The sequence below is a fragment of the Myotis daubentonii genome, chromosome 5, assembly GCF_963259705.1.
Source record: "Myotis daubentonii chromosome 5, mMyoDau2.1, whole genome shotgun sequence".
NCBI lineage: Eukaryota > Metazoa > Chordata > Mammalia > Chiroptera > Vespertilionidae > Myotis > Myotis daubentonii.
The window spans coordinates 37,001,690-37,019,502 of record NC_081844.1 but is presented as its reverse complement, the minus strand read 5'-3'; the positions used below and the strand labels follow the sequence as shown (position 1 = coordinate 37,019,502).

The 17,813-nt window shown below is 47.6% G+C and overlaps 1 protein-coding gene across 3 annotated transcripts in view; it reads right to left on the bottom strand.

The window, feature by feature from the left end:
- MSRA (methionine sulfoxide reductase A) overlaps window positions 1-17,813 on the bottom strand; it is a 397,828-nt gene that overhangs the window by 16,194 nt on the left and 363,821 nt on the right. The window lies entirely within an intron of this gene.

The window sequence follows — 17,813 nt, the reverse complement described above, 5'->3', positions numbered from 1 at the left end:
AGGTAAACAAAGTTTACTCCATTATGATGCAATAAAAACCTCGAATACTGTAATAACTTTTAATGAAAAATCTTCTCGAGTGAGTTATTGCCCCCCTGCCCAGCATGATCTCAAGTATTTGTTGCGTATTATCTTCTTAGCTGTATTTTACTACCTGATTTTTAAAAAATACTGTGTGTGTGTGTGTATGTGTATATATATATATATATACATATTATTGATTTCAGAGAGGAAGGGAGAGGGAGAGAGAGATAGAAACATCAATGATGAGAGATAATCATGGAATGGCTGCCTCCTGCACACCCCCTACTGGGGATTGAGCCTGCAACCCAGGCATCTGCCCTGTCCAGGAATTGAACCCGCGATCCTTTCGTGTATGGGATGATGCTCCAACTGGCCAGGGTCAGCCTTCCTTTTTAAAACTGCCCCTTACCCTTCTCTTTCTGCCACAACCTCAGCAATGTAACTTCCCCAAAGGCCCATTGCCTGCATCCTCCAACCAGATCATTGTTGCCTCTAGGCAGCAGGTTCCCCGGTCAAAGCCAGCACTATCAACACAATTCTCTCTCTTCTCCCTCATTTGTTCCCACTCCGGTTTGCCCTCTCTCAGTTCCAACATCATCCATAGGAGGGGAAATCATAAGGTAATTCTTAGCTCCAGCCTTCACTCACTCATTACTTATAACCATCGCCCCCATACAGAGAGACTGAATAGGTCATAGGTCATGAAGTCCCCCCATTTTATTTTTTCTTAAATCTACCTTCTCCCTTTCATCCTCTCCACCACTGCCTTATTCCAGTCTCTCCCTCATCATTTCTTACCCTTGACCCCTTTTCCTGCCCTCAGGTCCACGCGGGGCCAGCCCAGACTACACAGCTCCTGCAGAGTAACGTGTAACATGAGACTTTATCTCCACTGCTCAGCTCCTCAAAGACCCCCATTTCCAGGAATACAGTCTATCCTCCCCATTCCTCCAACACGCTCACACGCTTGCACGCTCGCGCGTGCGTGCACACACACACACACAAATACACACACACACACACACACACACACACGATGCCTTAGATGCACTGAAACTGCTGCTGGTCCCGAAATAATCCTTTTCATCATCATTCTTTCACACATGACTTTCCTCTTGCCAGGAAAGTCCTTACTCCTGTCATCCACATCAGTGTTCCAAAGCAGCTCACATATCCCCTCCTTTATGACAGTTTGGGATCATCCCCCAGAGAACCTGAAGCAGACTGGCTGCTCCTTCATATGTGTTGTGTTGTGCATCCCTTGTAATTTGTTAGTAATAATAACAGCAGTAATAATGCTACCACCATTTCTGCAGGCCTCCCATATTCCAACACGCTGGGGGACACCACGCACACTCATCACAGTGATACCGCTCTCATTGGTTTCCCTGTCCATTTCTTCCCCTAGACCAGCGGTTCTCAACCTGTGGGTCGCGACCCCTTTGGGTTCAAACGACCCTTTCACAGGGGTCGCCTAGGACCATCAGAAAACACATATATAATTACATATTGTTTTTGTGATTAATCACTATGCTTTAATTATGTTCAATTTGTAACAATGAAATTGGGGGTCACCACAACATGAGGAACTGTAGTAAAAGGTCACAGCATTAGGAAGGTTGAGAACCACTGCCCTAGACAGGGAGGGATCTGAGGACAGGGACTGCCCTCAGTGCAGCCCCAGCACAGTGTCTGGCCCCCAGCAGGTGTTAACACACTTTTGCTAAATAGAGGAATGACTTCAAGCTCCCACTTTAAAGTTTTGTGGCCTTTGGAAAATTCCACAGTTTGGGCAGCTGCTCGTGTCCTCAGTGCAAATAGGCAGCTTATCAATCCGAAGGCTGGCAGCAGATCCGCTGAGCTGAGCGCAGCTTCGGGCTCTCTCCCAGAGCCGCCCTGCACCCAAGTGGAAGCCGCATCTGACGCTCCTGATAGGAGTGTCTGCCAGGAACCGGGAACCTACCATTTCAGTGCTATTTTAAAAGCAAATTCAGAAGCCACGGCGTTATTTTTTGCCCTTAAGAACAAGATAACGCCTTTGACATAACAAGGTTAAAAAAGAAAGAAAAGCCTCAAACTGCTTTTCCTTTCAGCTGGAATGAAAAAGTTCCCCAATCTCCCAGTTCCAGCTGGCAGACCACTGGACGCTCTGCTTCCGAGAAGGGGAGCAGGAAGATCAGCCCTCAGCAGCCGAGAACTTATTTTTGGCTGAACAGCTGGTGGAGGAATTGCTGGTACAGGCAGCGTCTCCCCCACACAGCGTGCAGGGGCAGCGACACGGCCTGGGCAGAACCCCTGTTTGGACATGGGCGCCCACTCTGACACTGATAGTGACAAGTCTGTCTCAGGCCATGGCAATCCCAGTGGCAAGGGACCCTCAAGGAGAAAGGGCTGCTCAGCCCCACCAAACAGTTCACTCCAGAGGAACCTCACTGAGCCCCAGAGGAAGCTCTCATATGGAAAAGGGGAGGCCTGTCCTGCTCTAGACCCGAGTCTAGGACAAATGAGTGGAACCACCCAAAGGCAGAATTTAGCTAGTTCATGACAAAGAACAACTCTAATCAAAGGTGTGATGGGGGATGGTTTGTGTCAGGCCTGTTCCCACAGAGTCTGGCTGACTGACCACTGCCAGGAGTTCGTAAGGGGGGCCCCTGGATGGAGTGAAAACTGAGCTTCTCGAGGTTGGGAAGCCAATGGAGACCAATTAGCAGTGGATGGAAGCTATCACCGTGGACGGCAGCTGGATGGTGGATGCCAACATTTTAATAGACTCCAAGGTGGATTTTTATACTAAATTACAAATTTGTTGATCTGCTCTGATGAAAGCCACAGAGTAATTGCCAGTCTTCTTTACTTTGTGCTGAATCCACACTACCTTTTGTAGTGCTGATATTGTAACTCAAGTTCAAGGCTGTCCACATTAACACAAGAGAGAACAGCGGGCCTCTCCCCACCTCTCTTCCTCGCCAAGCTGTTACAATGGGCAGGCTTCTTTACTTCTGCCTTTTTCTTTTTTCGTAATTTAGAACAACAAGAATAAAAAGTCCTAAAGACTCTGAGAAAACAGAATGTTCTTCAAAGAAAGCGTTCGCATTTATATTCAATCCAGATACCCGGCACTCCAAAAACATCTTCATGTTCAAAGTGGAACATTTTTAAAAGAAAATCTAAAACAAAAAAATATGAGGTTGGTAGAGGAAAACGTAACTTTCACTGGTGGTGGGCCTCCCAATTCAAAGTTAGAGGTCACAATCTGAAGTGGGCCTGGTCCTGCCTTAGCTCACCATGGATGGTCATGGATGAAGACGTGCCAAAGGGGTGGCCCCTGCCTCCTGGGGTGTCTGGTGGGCACCCTGAAGCCGGCTCGGTAGGCACTCCTGGGGGAGCACACACAATCCTGGCCTCACACTGGTGCTCTGCTCACACTGGGCTGTTTTCGCCTCCCACACCAGCCCCTGGACTCTCTACCGGTCAACAGGCTTGTCTGCTGGCTGCTGTTATTTCAAATGAGCTCATGCTGAACAATGCTTGTTAAATTCCCACAAAGTACCAAGGTCAATATCAGGGCCTTGGAGAAACTTCTAAATATGTGTCCATTTGTTTGTTTATGCCTCTGCTTTATTCCCTGACCATTAGAGATGGATTACAAAAATAAAACAAGAGCAGGACAAATACACACTCTAGGGCAGTGATGGCAAAACTTTTGAGCTCGGCATGTCAGCATTTTGAAATACACTAACTTAACTCTGGTGCCATGTCACATATAGAAATTTTTTGATATTTGCAACCATAGTAAAACAAAGACTCATATTTTTGATATTTATTTTATATATTTAAATGCCATTTAACAAAGAAAAATCAACCAAAAAAATGAGTTCGCGTGTCACCTCTGACACGCGTGTCATAGGTTCGCCATCACTGCTCTAGGGGAAGGTCAAGCGGGAGACTGGAGGTCAGAGGGTCCTACATACTCGCTAAAATAGAACTGAAAATTTGACGTCATGGATGACTAGGACAGTCTCCTAGCTAGCTGGGATGGAGGGCAACCCTTATACGAATTTCTGGAGTCTAAAAGCATAGAAGCTGGCACACAGTGGACACTTGAAACCTTCACTGTCTGGATGCCAATCGGGACATGGGCACACAAGAATTCATGCATCGGAGCGTGAACGTCCAACTGAATAACTTTAGCTGGGTGGGTAAGGGAAGGCTTTACCCAAGAGGTCTTATCTAAACGAGGCTACTTTGATGAGGAGATTGCCAAACGTTGCCAAGCCAGTAATCACTGCTGCTACTAATAGCAGAATGGAAGCGGTACCGTGAAGAAAAATACCACACAATTCCTCAAGCAACGGTGGCTCCTGCTAACCAGGGCCGAAAGTTGAAGCAAGAAAACATCTAATTCTGTTTAAACAGAGGCTGCCTGACTGACCATTGCCAGGGGTCAACAAAGGGGCTGAAACCTCAGTTTCAGGGCCATATCCATGGTCTTCAACTTCATCTGACCTGGGCAATTTCACTTACTTAACAACCTTGAGGTTCTAAGTGGACGTATTGGTCTTGATACATTTCTAGTAGCAGTTCCTTTGAGTAAAGAGACAAGGTCATTCAACTGTCAAAAATATGTCATCCTTCTAGAAAGTTCTAATCCCAAAATTACCTTCAGCCCATATCCGAAGTCTTCATACTCTAGGGAATCTGAAATGACCTTTAATCATTCCCAAAGGTTTACAAGCCAGGACACTTTCAGGGGATCACAATGTGTGTTCTCACTGCATAATCTCCAGACACTAGTCCCATGTCCACTAAACACACATCTGGTTTTTCTCCAAACAGTATTTCCCTTTAATGATATAGCCTACCGTACTGAAGGACCATGAGAAGTTACTGAAGTGCTGCATGTCCCTCCACAGGCATGCTGCACCTTTTAGCATAGCCTTTGCTACTCAATGTGCAAAGAAACGGGGATGGGAAGCAGAGAGGACTCGAAGGTGGAGCCCAGCAGCACTGACCAAGTGTCTGAGTGCTGCTCCCTGGGGCCTGGCACCTGTACCCAGCACAGAGACTGTCAATCACAGCACCTGCTTCTTCCTGTAATTCAACGGGCTACTGGTACCAGTTAGCGAACAGAAAAAAAACACCCTGAAGAAAAAGAAGGTGGGGGATCAGGCCCTGCAGTCAGGAGAAGTTAGCCTGAGAGACGAAAGGTTGCAGCTAAGGGCCCTTGTGGCAGGGGGTGGAGTAGGGAGGGGGTAGCGAGCAGCCTCAGACATAGGTTATTTCAACAGAAATTGTGCAATACAAAGTGTAGACAAGACATGGCCCTCTTGAGCTTGACCCCACTTGGGGGGCCTTGTGAAGATGGACAGGAACAGGAATCTTTGTGAGGTGTTGATTCTGATTTCAGCTTTTATAGAGGAAGGGGCTGTGTGCTTAGGAGTGCTACTTTATATTTTTTACTAAAGATAATTTGCCTCTGAGATTCAGAAGATACACTATCTACAACCGCAAGGACTTTAAGCGTTTTTCAGGGATGCAGGGCAAAAAGATGAGAAATACTCTCAGAAGTAGGCAAATGCATTTGCACTGGATCAGAGAGGGTTTCAGATTATCTGTGCTGAAAGGTAATTTCTGTAGCCAGGGTGAATCAGAGTCAACAGACATGAAGACATTCTCAACAGTTAATTGTAAATGGAGGGGCAGTGGCAATGAGCCTTCTGATCCTAAGCAGAGATGACTTGTTCATGCTCTGCCGAGACTTCTGCAATAGCCTCTAAAATGGCCCTAGTTCCTAGCCTCTATATCTGCGTCCTCTGCTCCATTCACCTTGCCACTGCTAAAATAATTTTTCTGAAACACATCCTGACTGTAATCCCCTGCTCAAAAATATGGCTAAATGTTTTCTTCACATTTTGTCCACCGCCAAATTTTTTTTTGCTGTTTCTTTTTTTAAAAAAATTTTATTAAATTTATTGGGGGGGGGGACACATAAGCTAATAAAATTATATAGGTTTCAAGTGTACAATTCTATAATATATCATCTGTATATTGCACTGCATGTTCACCATCCAAAGTCAAGTGTCCTTTCATCACCATGTACTTGACGCCCCTTACCCTTTTTTACCTCTCCCCACCCCCTTTCCCTCTGGTAACCAACATACTATTGTCTGTGTCCATGAGCCTTTGTTTGTTCATTTGTTGCTTCTAATTTTATATCCCATATATGAGTGAAATCATATGGTTTTGACTTTTTCTGTCTGACTTATTTCGCTTAGCACGATATTCTCAAGGTCCATCCATGTTGTTGTAAATGGCAGTATTTCTATTCTTTTCATGGTTGAGTAGTATTCCATTGTATATAATATGTACCATATCTTCACCCTATCATCTATTAAAGGATACTTTGGTCACTGTGAATAATGCTGCAATGAACATAGGGGTACATGTATCTTTATGAATCAACGTTTTCAAAATTTTCAGGCAGATACCCAGAAGCGGGGTTGGCCTCAGCCAGGTGTTGCAATCTCAGCTCCTCCACTCCCTGCTCTGTCCTCCAAACACCCTGCGGTTCTGTCCCAATGAACACACTGTCTTCCAGATCTTGTTTAGGTTATTCGTTCTCCCTGGGAGGCAGTTGGTCTCCCCTACCAACCACAGTCCTTTGTAAATACGTGTATATGTGCACACACACGAACACACTTCTACTTCTGTTTAAAAATCCTACTCATCTTTCAAGTCATGCTCCTAAACAGGCGCGCCCTCTGGAAAGCATTCCTGGTTTCTCCAGGTCAGAATGCAGTGCTCCCAAATGTGTGTCCCAGTGTCTCCTGAGCTCACCCTTGTTGCCACCTTTATCGCATTGTTCTGGGTGGCTATGTGTGTGTGTTGGTTTCTTCCACTTGATTGGAAGCCAACTTGAAGGCAGAGGTTGAGCTGTAATCATTTTTATTGGTCCCACCACCCTCCCATGCACCCCAGGGCCTAAGACAGCATCTTAAACATGGTACTCAGTCCATGTATTGACTGAATGGAATATAGAATCACAGATAACTGATTTATCATCAATAAGAAGTATGAACAATATCAGGATCCAATTCACACCAACAGCCCACTGTGGTATGAGGTAACAATTAGACAAGCCAATTCACATTAGTACCTCCTGGTATAAATTATTTAGCTGACACCATTTGCTGAGAGACTTGAAGAAGGAAGAGGTCCTAGTTCATTACCCAAGGGCAGTGAGAGGTATGAAATCTGACCAGACTATGAATCAGCTCTATCTCCTGGCTGCTGTGTGACTTTAGGTAAGTTGCACACCTTCTGAGCCTTGGTTTCCTCATCTGTAAAATGGACATAAGAATTCTGCTAATCTAACGAGGCTATTTAGAGAATCAATGAGATCATACATGTGAAGAAATTTAAAAACTAAATATATGCTATTCAAATGAGAAAACTTAGATAATTATTTTTGTAACTCTTACTGGGATAAGCAAATTTTCATGGTTAATATAATGTTAATCCCCCTTTTGTACTGTGTAAAGAAGGAATGTGATGGGAATGGTGGGAAGCTCTATTTATGTGTTGGTAAAGGGTCTGCTACTTTGGGATAGCTTCTTTGAAAAAAAAATTATCTTTGAGGACCACAGGGTTCTAGCTTCCAAAAATACAGACACATAGTGTCATAGTGTTATGTTAACTTTGGTTTCTCTATAATAAAACACTGAATGGCCTCTTTTGGTTTTGAAAAGGTCAGTGAAAAAAACTCAGCATAACAAGAAGATGAAGAGACTGGTAAAATATTTAAATGTGATTATAAATACACAAGATGCATATGCCATTTAGCTAATAGCTCCTATCAACTCCCTAGAAACTCCACGCTAACACTGGACATGTTGTCTTAGGGTCTCTCCCATCTGCCGTTTACTTCGTCCCCTATCACAGAAAGCTTACACAACACAAGGCCTGTGGGCTGGCCATGTGGCCATCATACATTACACTGTCTTCAGACCACAACACCACCCACATGGCATCTTCATGTAAAAACATGAAATCTGCAGAGTGACCGTGTAGAAGGGTACACATGGTGCCCAGGGACCAGTCACAAAACTGTCTCCATTCAATACCTGCACATGCTCGCCTGTTAGCCACATCACTGCACATGCCCGCTGCCCCCATGCTGACTGCACAATTAGACACGCTTGCTGCCCTGTGCAGGTCATAAATGATATACAGTAGGACAACTGCATGCTGGCCTCCTTGAATATTGACAATTCATATATTGTAATCAAACACACAGAACAGTTCCACATACATTCTGTGCTTCCATAACTACAGGTTCTATGCTCGACTGCCCAGCTGTGCATCTATAATAACTAGGTGATGATGCATCTGTAATCCCTAGGTGCTGGTCACAGCACTGTGTTCACAACAGCACCCAGAAGTGGGCGACCATGTCCCAGATATGGAATGACAGTGCCAATTCCCTTCAAGATGGCATCCTTTTGCCTAGAACACAAGGCCCATTTTCACTAAAAGCCAAGAAATGCCTGTCAGTTCTACATCAGCATTTGCTGCAAAAGCTTCGGATTCAAGTCTGAAAACTCCACTATGGTGAGTTCAGTGGAAAAGTAAACAGGAAAATGTGTCCAACCAATGGCAGAAGAACGGCCATCAAGCTGATGTTGTTTCCACTCTAAAAGCAGAAGAGGCCGTGACTCCTCTTCACACACTGGAGATGAGGGCGGGGCAGGGACAGCTCTGCTTTCTATCTCCTCCTCCCCTCTCCCCATTCTGGGACTCAGGAGTAGCTACGGTAGGGGGTTGTTCCCTTCTCATGTATAACTAAGGGCACAGGGATGACAGAACATTTCTCGAGGTGGGAGGCAGGGGGAGGCGCCTTTGACATCAGCTAATTCAAAAATGAAAACACGGAGGGCTGAGGGGTAAAGTGATGGCTCTGGGCTGCACTGCTGATTAAAGGACGAAGTGTATTCACAGTGACATACTTAGCCACCAGATTAATTTTTAATTACAGAATATACTTGGCTACTGAACACATTAACTGATAACAAAAAGAGCACCATGAGCAGATCCAGAGAGAGGGAAGAAGCGGGGGTGAGGGTGGAATGTGGAGCTCAGGACCAAGAGGAGAGTGGAGGTGGGGACAGCAGGGAAGGACCCTAGTCGGGCTCAACGCCCAGCCCTTTGGTCTCAGGGAAACCATCTTCCCTCCACAGTCCTTCTAACATTCATAATTCAGACAGATGCAGGAGGTATGAGCATCAGTCAGTGTGCCAGGAAGCCTGGCATGTAGGCAGTGAAATTTAAGAGGAAAGGAGACAGATGCCCACCCATTCAGCCATGGCAGCCCGGACCGTGCGCCTGCATCCCCTCTCCCTCATCCTGAGGGTCTCAGGTCAGCTGTTATCACCACATACAGAGACACAGTCCTTACATCTCCCTCCCTTCACAGAGGCGAACCTTCCATCATAAAGCCAATGGGAGGCTGAGACTCATCAAACTTTCTTACTTTGTTTTCTGAGCACTCTGTGTTCACACAGTGAGTTTCTTTAAACCTGAAAGTCTGAATACCAACTTTTAGAAATGTAGAGAAATGTTTCAGACATTTCTACAGGCCAGGAATGGTCACTTCCTGACCAGCACTGTGGCAAAACTAGGCAGTGACCCAAGGTCCTGGTAAGTGAGGGCAGTATTGAAAGATGTCACATTCTGCCTACCACTCCTCCATCACTTCCTTTTGCATGGGACACGTAAAGCCACAAACAAGTGAGGCCACAAATTCCTCTTCTTGGACTCGAGGGCAGGGCAGGCTAGGACAGTGGGTGGCAAACATGTTAGGTGTGGTCGTGTAGAAGGAGAACCTGGCCAGCCAACAGTCAAGTGGCCAGATGTGTGTCCCTGGGAACACACCCACTTCTCTGGCCTCAACATCCTCATCTGTGTCATGCAGGCTTTATGTGGCCTCTATCAAACCCTCCTGGGCTCCTTCATTGGATTTAATATTAGTAAAATGTCCACAGAATTATCCATGAGCGATGGAAAATATTTTAATAGAGATTGATTAAAGACGTGAACTTGGTTTAATCACCCAGAATGCCGCAGATACCTACGATTGCCTGCTGGGCCCTGGGCAGTGCACAAGATCTCTCGTACACAGTATAGTGCCTTCCCCACACAGGGCCCATCTGAGTAACCAGCGCCCATTTCAGAAGAAATTGGAACTTAAGTTTCCAAGTGTCCGAGAAGGACTGAAACCCAGGCTTCCTGCTGTCACAACTGTGATGAATAAACCTCTTTCTAACTGGGTTAAGCTGGGTTGTTTAAGGGAGAATAAAAGTCAAGGTAAAATTAGGTTAACATTTTTATAAAAGTGTTCTTCCAGTAGAGTCTGAACATGGATAAGTTCGAGAATGACTTCCCTCTGTTTTTGCTTTTGAAACCCCAGAACATGAGCTGCATTTGAGAATTGGTAGCATTCACCTTTAAAAACCCCAGAGCACAATACCTCATGCTATTTTTAAAATGTAATTTCCTATCCTCATTTCATCACCTTTAAATTGGAGTGAGTGCATGTCCACACCTCTCAGGGTGCTCAAGTACGGTAATATGACAACCATAATTCACCGAGCAACTGCAAGGTGTCATTTTATTGTTGTAGTTTTTACTTTGACTTGATAAATATCTAAAAAGTTTCTCAAATCACCATGTGACAACAGCCAGACATATAACAATGTGATTCAACTGGAAGTTGTCATGTTGCTTCTGTCCCAACATCAGTACTCACAGGGCTGCAGATGCCACTGGCTTCCCGAGGGGTTGGGGAGGCAGCAGGAGCAGAGCTGTGACATCCAAAGGGTAGGAGCCCTAACAATGACCCTGCTCAAAGCTGACAACCAACCAGACTAGTGCTGCTGGTCATCTGTCTTTGATGAAGCCCTTAACCAGATAATTACCAGGCCCTCCATTTTGCACAAGGAAACAATAGGCTTCCAATACATGGCCATTTAATGAACTAGCATCATAGATAACTAGTTCAACGTGAACTAGGTGTAACAGACAGGTGGAACCTAGTGAGAAAGAACCTTTCGATGCTAACGAATCCTGCCCTTTGTATCTCCTCCACCTGCACCCCGGCTTCAGACCTTTACTCTGTAAAAAGTAACCTATTTGGGGTCATTTTAAGTGGAGCTGAGCAGCCGTTCCAGCAGAACTGGCTTGCACGTCCTGTTTTATGAACTTCTGAACTGGGGCAAACTGCCAACATCCCAAGACATTAGCAAGGATGAAACTTTCCTGTCCAAAGAGCTGGTCAAGCGAACGTTTACCCAGTGAGCCACTGCCCGCCAGGAAGTACAAATCTAGCTTTGTCAGCACCAGTGAACTTTTCTTAAAAACAACTTACCTTGTCTTTCTCCTTTTTCCCCACTAAAATCCATTTCTCTCTCTTTTGATCAGGACACTATTTGGGATTCTACTGAAATCCATGTAGCCTGAATTGCAATTCTTTGATCCGAAACAATTTGTCTCTTGAACTGATTCTTGTTTGTGAAGTTTGACATTTCTGAGGCCTCCTGGAAATCTCCACGGGGATCATCCAACGAGGATCTCAGATGCCACGTGTCCCATATTAAACTCAGTCCCTTTCTTTGAGAGCCAACCCCCATCAATCTCCAACAAGAGAATAGTCTTTTTAAATCGCAGACCTGATCTCACTCCCCTGCCCCCACCCTGCCCCAAACATAAATGTCAAACCCATCCCCTTACTTCTCCTACCCTCCCCCGCTCTGCCCCCCACCCAGGACTCACCCTCTGCCACAACATGCCACCCACCACGCGGACAAATTCTCTCCTTGATCAATCCCTACGTAGGCTCCTCCGAACTCTTCTCAGCAAGGCCCTGACTTTGGGCTTTCATGTTCGTCTCTGCATTGTCCAATTTATTCTGTTAAGTCAGTTTAACCAGACCTCCCACCCCCCCCCCCCCCCACACACACACACACACACACACACAGACCTGATCACCTTGATAACCTATTGGGTTGCTCATCCCCACCATCGCCAGGTGATGTCTGATCATCCTGGCCTGCCTTCAGCAGGATCCTGGTAGATTAGTACCTGTTGTTTCCTCTTAGTAATTTTTCATCGACAGCCACTCCACCGCTACCCCTTGCCTATAAATTCCCACGTTTCCCTGTTGTATTGGAAGCTGAGCCCAATTTCTCTCTCCTGCTGCAAAGCCTCACTGTAGTAGTCCCCCTTGAATGGTCTTCCTTACACATTAACAAGTGTCATGAGTAATTTTATTTTTAACAGTTGACCAAATAGGACTCAAATGGGGGACTTCTACCTCACCCAACAGTTCTCAATCCTGGCCACATCCTGGAAACAACTAAGTGTCTAAAACAAACAAACAAAAAACAACACAAAAGCCAAAACTCCTATGGCCAGGTCCCACTGCAGATCAGCTGAACACCAGAATGGAGTTGGGGGGGGGGGTAGTTTTTAAATCTCCACAGGTGACCCCAGTGAGCAGCTGGGGCTGAGAACTTGTGGCCCAGACATCTTCCCTACGCCACCTAAAGAAGGAACGCAGTTCTGCCGGGCATCTTACAGGCGTCCCGATGACTGTCACTGGGGTGTTTATCCTGCTGTCCTGTCACTCTTTGGAGGCAGGAATTCTGGTTTTCACCCTGTGGGTCCCAGCACTGGCGGAGTGCCTGGCGGAGTTGCTGAACTGCTTTGAAGGCATCGGAGCAGGCAGGTGGGAGCAGAGAGAGTCTCCCACTTCACGCAGGCTGCTCCTCCTCCCCCCTCACCTCTAATCTCAGGGGCACAGAAGGTGTCACACAGTTCTCCAGGGTGACACAGCCCTCTCTGTCAGGCATTTCTCATTTCAGGAACAAGCTCTGGGCTCACAGCTGTCCTCAACTGGCAAGTGAATGTCACAGTGAGCATTGTAGCATGTAGCTTCATGGAGCACGGGTGATCCGGAGTCCTTGATTTTTGGGTGAATCTCAGCAATGTGAAGGCAGTCACATCCCCCATCCTCTGAGCCCCCAAGAAAGGAGTGGGTGTGAGCAGATGAAGACAGTCCCTAAAGTTCTTTCCATCTCTAGCATCCTACAATGTTCTGACAAAGAAAACAGAAATGCTTTGTCCTTAGCCGTGCGCAAATGAAGCAGAAGCCACCAAAGTGAGGGTGACAAAGAGCCGGAAGGAAACTCACAAAGGCGACCAGGCCCAGAGCAACCCACAATTTCACAGCCCATCGCTGCGCTTTGTCTGAAAAGACTGCTGAGAGAAGAGATGTGACGTGGGGTGGCCAGAAGAATAACTCCAACCATGCTTCCCGGAATAATGTATTTCATATTCCTTTTGATTCCAAGGTGTCTAATATGATTTCCAAAACATTTTTATAAATGTCAAACTCACTGTCAATCCTAAACCACCTGGAAAAAAAAAATAACTGACAGGCAGCTAAATTAAGGAGCTATAATTTCACTGCAGTGTTTCAGGGACCTTTTAAGCCACAAGAACCAAATTGAAATTGCTTCAATAGAGCTCAGGAGCTGCATGAGTTAGAATAAGCCACACAAAACTCCCTTTCTCTCTCTCTCTCTCTCTCTCTCTCTCACACACATACACACACACACACACACTTTAAAATGGAATCAAATTTCCTAAGAGGGTATATCTTAAGTGTTTCCACCCCCCAGCCCCTCACCTACACACATAAGTGGTAACTATCTGAAGAGATGAATATATTAATTAGATTAAATATGGTGATCATTTCACAGTATATACGTAAGCAAATAATCAAATTGTACACTTTAAATATGTACAATTCTTTTAAAAATGTTTTTATTGATCTTTAGAGAGAGGGGCAGGGAAAGGGAGAGGGAGGAAGAAACATTGATTGGCTGCCTCCCCCATGAACCTTGACCAGGGATTAAACCCACAATCCAGGCATGTGCCCTGACCAGAAATTGAACCAGTGACCTTTGGTGCATGCAACGACGCTCAAGCTACTGAGCCACGTCAGCCAGGGCTACAATTCCTAAATGTCAAATAGACCTCAACTGAAAAAACTGAGCTTCTGTGAGATGAATGGAAGCCTTTTCTCAGCACGGGACGCCTTTCACCCCACTGCCATTCTAAGCCCCCCTGAACCATGGCTCACACAGGCAAGCCTCCTGCAGCTGGACCCCGCCCTCCTCCTGCAGCCTCCTTGCTTTCCTGCTGGCCGCACAGCTGGCCTGCGCTGCTCCCTGGACAGTTCCGACTCGCGCATCACCAGGCCTCAGATGTTTCGCCTCAGAGACCAGGCAGGACGAGGTGTTCTCTTCTGGATGCTTCCGTATCTCTAGGAAAGTTCCACACTCTCGCCTGTTTCCAAACATGAAGTTCTGGGAATTCTGTTCTGCCATCCAGCACCTCAAGAGGAAGACACACTGAAGGAGCTGAGTGCCTACAAGGGAGTTGACTGAGGGCCGGGATGGGGAGTCGCCAGGGAGCTGATGGGGTGATGTCAGTGGGCACTAGCAGCTGGTGGAGAGCTGGCCCTTCCCAAGCATGGCCTCGTCCTTCCACGCTGGGAGGGGCATGCGCTTGGGGAGCAGGGTCTGGGAATACATTCTGGCTTTAAGTGACCTTCAATTCAGCCCATTCAAGACCTCTGGCCACCTGCAAACTATGAAAACAGAGCTGAGGTCTTTGCCATGTGAAGCTATAGCTAGTGGACCCAGAGGCCCATTAGCCAGGTTTTCATGAGATGCTTTGGCAAAGCCCTCTCCTGGCACCGCCTTTACGATTCTAGCTCAGGTCTCTAAATGAGAGGCAGGTGTAGGATGACAGCCTCTGGTCATTTTGCAAATAGGGCACTCAAGGTGTGCCTCCCTCCTGGGCTGAGCTGAGCCTCCACACCAGCTGCTACCGTTGGTCCCGGCACTGAAAGCAGTTCACAGGAGACTGGTGACAGGCATCTCCTCAGACCCAGGGTGGGTGGGGCAATAAAGATTAAGGAAGTCATAGACCCGGACTCTCATCCAAAAGACGTAAGAGCACCACAGAGGTGAGAGGGTGCCTGCAGGCAGAGCCATCTTCGAGGCCACAGGCCCCTGAGTGGCTGACAGTGCTGACAACCGAGAGAGGCAGCCAGAGAAGGGCAAGGAGGGGACCCTATCTGCTGAAAGAAACAAAGACCCACAGCCAAGCAATCCTCGCCCCAGTTCCATGGTCGCTGCAAACCACTTAATCTCACTGGGCCTCAGTTTCTTCATCTGTTGAGTAGGCAGGACAACCCCATTTCAGAAAGAGCAATGTGGAGCCACTGATAGGCATACATGCAGATTGCCACGAACAGGACAGACAATCGCATAAAAGATGCCCCAACGGTTACCCGTTGGCCTAGTAATACCATCCTTAGGGATTTATCCCGACAAAAATCATTTTAAGAGCAGCAGTGTATTTATATGGCCCAAGACAGATCAGTGGTCTTGTCAAAACAAAGGGGCTACCACTAGGGGCCATGCTGGTCAGGCTGTGTGTTTCCGACTCCAAGAGGGCTGTGCCAGGCTGGCGAAGGAAGGAGACCAAAGGGCACACAACCGGGGGAGAGGGAGAAGGTGGAGGCAGCAGGAAAAAGAAGGAGGGGCCTTCCTGCTGGGGACCAGGATGCTCAGGAAATGACCGACAGCAGGCCTGGCACAGAGTGAGGCCACAGGCTTCCATCCCATCAGGGCAGGGGAGGTGCCCGTCCCCGCCCCACTCCAGGCACCCTCTGCTGATGCCACCTGTGAGCAAAATGAGAAGATACTCAGGTTAACAAAAGTGGGCAGAGCAGGGATCTTTCAGTCCTGACACGTCCCTGCAGATTCAGTATCTGTTCCGGGCTTTTTGTTGATGTCTTTGACACTAAGTAATCTTTGCAGATAACCTCATGTTGAGGACCTCAGGGAGGTCAGGCGCTGAGCGGACGGGAAGTCACATGGAACGCCCAGGAGCTGCCCTTGCCCTGGACAGGCAGGTGACTTCTCCCACAGAGAAAAGCTGCAAGTCGCCAAATGTCTAGGGGCAGGGCGGTCAAGCTCGAAAAGCCAGTCACACAAGGGAAGTGTTCTGCAGTCATTGAAAGTGACAAGTATGAAGGTTATAAAGCAATGGGGGGGAAGCACTAATAACGTTAAGTGAAAAAGTGCAACTCAGAAATGTCGCTGTACAATGTCATCTGTAAAAGAATATGTGGGCAAGTCCACAAAGACTGGCGAGAGCCCAGGAAGATGGAAACAGTTACTGTGATGGAGCAGGGGGCCTATGGGTAATTTTCCCAAGTACCTTTATGGTTGCAGTGTTGCCTTCGTAATAAAATTTAGTTTCAAATAAGAGAGAGGCTGGCACAGCGGTGCTCGGATGTCAGCCTGCCCCAGACCATTCACAAGACTCGTTAAACTCAGCCCATCCCAGCGTTTCTGAGTCAGTAGGTCTGGGGCAGGGCCTGAGAATTTATATTTTTGACAAGTTCCCAGACGATGCGGGCGCCACTGGGCCCACACTCTGAGAAACACTGGGCTAGCTGGTGGTCTCTATGAAAGTGTGCACTTTGAGCTGCTGAAGAGGGTGTCAATCCTCACCACTGTGGTGAGGCTCTAGCTAGTCCAGGAGATGATGCCAGTCTGTACCAATGGGCATGGAAAGCCTGGTCACCTGTGCTCTGTTCACGGTCAGGATCACCAACTCAGCAAGGTCACTGGGATTGCTGCCCTGATGGGAACATTCCTCATGGGTCACAGAGACTGAGGGAGCATTTCAAGCCAGTGAGCCACCAGCCCCCCAAGTTTCTGGGGGAGCCCTGAGGCCTGACTGCTGGGCTTTCAGCAGGCATTTCTTTGGGGCAGCTGCCCACTCAGGGAAACCCGCCCTGAGCAACTGCTCTCCCCAGTCTGCTTTTGCCCAGGCCCCCGAGAATCAGAGGGACCCTTAAGTGATCTAACCTCACTGCCAGCTCTCAGATGGGAGGAAACCAAGGCCCAGAGGGGAGAAGCCACAGAGCTGGCCAGTGGCAGGCTGAAATTAGAACCAGGACTCTAGGCTGCCAGGCCACAGTGCCTTCTCCCAGCGCCCTGCTCTCAGAGTGAGCAGAGCTCCTCCGCCAACATCCAGTCACTGATAAAGACATCTGCTGGCCTAGCCGCCCGGCGCCCTTCACCCTGAGCAGGTGTCTCTGATTAGAAGCTTCTGTGCTGGGGCCAGCACGCTCTGTGGGGGGTCGCATGCCTGCTGCCAATGCCCGGGCTCAAACGGAGCCCCTCCTGGGCCACCAGCACCAGCTCTGCCAGGAAACGTCTTCCTGGCCAGCCTGGGGTCTGTGCTAGGCGCTCAGGCTGGCTGTCCCTGGGAGCCACGTGCCCCCTCCACACCCAGCACTTTGGTATTTATGACCCTCCTTTGAAAAAGTGTTTTCCCAGCAGGAATTTGCCCTGTGAACTTGCCACAATTAAAGCAGCTCAGAGAGACCCAGCAGAGGTTTAAATCTGATTTCAGAGCCTGAAGCCAGTCAGCCAAGGTCTCTGAAAGACTCAGGCTGCCTGCTGTCCCTAGCTCCAGCACGCAGGCTCCCAGCGGTCTCCATGAGCTGGGCAGATGCAAAAGCAAAAGGTCGGAAGAGCAGGGTGTATTTGTAGGTAAAAAAAAATATCTACACCCCTTATTTTATCCACCCCCATGCCCCTTTGTCTCCCACCTGAAGGGTATTGCTACAGAGAAGCCATGCC